General features: G+C 41.6%; 1 non-coding gene across 1 annotated transcript; it reads right to left on the bottom strand.

The window, feature by feature from the left end:
• Positions 1-1630: 1630 nt before the first annotated feature.
• Positions 1631-1808, bottom strand: LOC123461387. Its single transcript, XR_006637665.1, has one exon. It is a non-coding gene; the product is annotated as a small nucleolar RNA SNORA81 (small nucleolar RNA).
• Positions 1809-3346: the final 1538 nt, after the last annotated feature.

The raw sequence follows: 3346 nt of genomic DNA on the forward strand, positions 1-3346 counted from the left end.
TCCAGGTCAGCCTAGGCTAGAGTGAGACCCTACCTCGAAAAACAAAACAAAACAAAACAAAACAAAACAAAACAAAACAAAACAAAAGATTCTAATCCAAATCACCAGGCAAGCTTTCCCATTTCTAGGGACGCCCTCCTGTCTCACAGGAGCTCAGCTTCCTTTCCTTCCCTTAAACTGTATATAATAAAATCTTTCTTGGGCGGGGGAAAGGAGGGTATTACCATGGGATATTTTTTATAATCATGGAAAATGTTAATAAAAATTGTGAAAAGAAAAAAAAATCTTTCTAAACTCCACCCTCTGTGGTCTGTGGACTTCATTTGTCAAATTCATAAGAACCTGTGACCGTGAGTGATCTTCTGGCACCCTAACTACTGGGTTAAAGCCTAACCAAGGGCTGGAGAGATGGCTTAGTGGTTGAGTGCTTGCCTGTGAAGCCTAAGGACCCCGGTTCGAGGCTCGGTTCCCCAGGTCCCACATTAGCCAGATGCACAAGGGAGCTAAGGCGGGAGAGAGGGAGACACCCGTGGTGGGTCCTCATGAGACTCACAAAAAAAAAAAAAAAAAAAAAAGCTGAAACCTGGCTACTGCAGTGGGTGTGGCCTAAGCAGCACCTAGCTTGAGATACAATAATGTAATATGATAGTATGTATTCATTCCGATTGAAAAAACAACTATTAGCCACATGTGGTCACACATGACTTTAATCCCAGCACTGAAGAGGTTGAGGTTGGAGGATGGCTGTGAGCTTGAGGCCAGCCTGGGCTACAGTGAGATCCTGCCTTGAAAGAAACAAATGAAAGAAAAGCGACTACTATGCATTCTTTTTTAAAAAATATTTATTTATTTGAGAGAGAGAGACAGACAGAGAGAGAATGGATGGGTGCTCCAGAGCCTCCTGCCACTGCAAATGAGCTCCAGAGGCATACATCACTTTGTATTATGCACTCTTACATGCCCCCAAATAGTAATTAATTATATGAGCATCTTCCACACAAACCAGCTCTTGGTGGATATATATAGTAATTAAATAAAGAGCTGAAATAGCAATAAGTCATGAGTGGTAAAAATACAGTTTGTCTCTTGAGGTTCTTCTTGGTTATGCCTTTTTCCTTCTTCCATTACCTACAAAAGATTAGCAAACCCTAATTCTCGAGAGTCACTTGCCAAGTCAGCACTTAAATTGACATGTCCGAGACCAAGCATTCCTGCTGCTACTGCACAGTGCACACAGGTCCTGGAAGGTCACAGTTTTCTTTTGAGCAGGGAACAACGACAATGCAGCACTTCACAGCTACAATGTAGCGAGATCCTGCCTCAGTTTACTATGATCGTAACTAGCTATCAATAGCACCTTAATTAGCAATACTAAGGAAGAACAGCTCATCAAAACCAGAAACTGAAATTCCTGGCATGAATTTTCTAGGATCCTGGATACCCCATTTCCTTGTGTTCTACAAAGGACAGCCTGATTGGTCTGCCATCTGTCACAAAGAACAGGACATCGTTTTTATTTTTATTTTTTATCAAAATCACCAAAGTTGGAATGAATGGCCATTTGATTCCCAACTCTCATCCCTATTATTGAGGGAAACTACATGTTCCATTAATTATGCCTAAATTCAGATCTTACTGTACTAAAGCTTGGAATAAGGGACCAGGAACTTAAGAGAGGTTCGTTTCAGTTTTATTTCTGTCTCATACAGTTGTTTAGCTTTTATTCTTTTGTTTTCTCTGCTACTCTTACACATATGAAGATGTGACATTAGTTTCTGCAACAGAACCTAGAACTAAAGGAGGGAGGACAAAAAGAAAACAAAACAAAAATCCCTGGCTATAGATTTTTACCCACACCAGTGAGAAAAATCACTACTTTCATTCAAAATTACTGTAAATATTGATTCTTTTAAGGGTTGGCCTTTCCTTCTTCACCAGTCTGACATGGTTCTCTTATGATCTTCTTGATTAATTCCAACATATTGATTAGCATTGCAGCAGGAAGCAACACTGACATGAAAAGAGGTTTACAGGATGCCCTGCTAGCTCAGTCAGCGGAACACAAGACTGTTGTGAGAGAGGGAAATACCCAGTGATGCTGACAGAGCAACTAAGCAGGGATGTAATGTTTGAGGCCAAGCGTCCCTGTCTGGCTATAGAGTTGAGCTAGACAGAGATTGTTGGAAACACTTGCTCTGGGCAGGGGGACAGGACAGTATAGCACTTCACAGCTATCCTGTAACAATGGGCCCAGCCTGCCAACTAGAGCAAAATCCTGTGCACACCTGAGCACTTGTATTCAACTGCTAGTAAATCTCAAGAATTTGGCCCTCCATTCCTCGGCTCAACATTTTTATCTGCTTCATCCACAACAAACAACATAACCCATTTTGGAAACCTAAAAAAACAATGTTGTACTTAAATGTGAGCTGTGCTTGCAAACAGTAGTTTGTGGAGGAGGAAAGGAGATGAGTGACTTGCTTTTGAAAAATATATTTATTGGGCTGGAGAGATGACAAAGCCAAAGGACCCAAGTTCAATTCCCCAGGACCCACGTAAGCCAGATGCACAAGGTGGAACATGCATCTGGAGCTCTTTTGTAGTGGCTGGAGGTCCTGGTGCACCCATTTCTCTTTCTCTCCTCTGCCTCTTTTCCTGTCTCAATAAATAAATAAAAAGATTAAAAATGTTTATTTATTTATGAGAGACAGAAAGAGGAAGACAGAGAGAGTTGTGTAGGCATGCCAGGGCCTCCTGCCACTGCAAATGAACTCCAGATGCATATGTCACTTTATCTGGCTTTACATGGGCACTGGGGAATCGAACCGGGTTGTTTGGCTTTGCAAGCAAGCATTGTTAACTGCTGAGCCAGCTCTCCAGTTCAAGAAGAGAACAGTAACTTTCTTGTGAAGAAACCTGTCAAGCTCTGAGTCAGCCAAGTAGCTGACTGACATTATCATCAATCATAGCTTCTGATGTGATTGGACAAAAATAATAGTTTATACCTGTGATCTTCCATCTTCAAACTCCAAAACTCGGGTTGACTCTTGGAGGAAACAAGAAGTAGTAGAGCAGACCCCTGTGAGGAACTTAACCAGGACTCCCCAGTGTCAAGGTCATTAACACTAAGGAGCTGTCCTAGGCGAGTCTAAGGAGACAACTGAATGTCATGTACCTTTGATGACATACTAAAATAGAAAAAGTACATTAGATAAGCACAAGGAACTCTGAATAGAAATTGTGGATTGAATTTCCCAACAGTGCATCAGTGTGGGCGCATTAACTGCAGCATGTTAGCCATGCTATAATTGTACCACACATTTGCCCAGTTAACACAAGATGTAAA

Source organism: Jaculus jaculus, chromosome 5 (genome assembly GCF_020740685.1).
Source record: "Jaculus jaculus isolate mJacJac1 chromosome 5, mJacJac1.mat.Y.cur, whole genome shotgun sequence".
NCBI lineage: Eukaryota > Metazoa > Chordata > Mammalia > Rodentia > Dipodidae > Jaculus > Jaculus jaculus.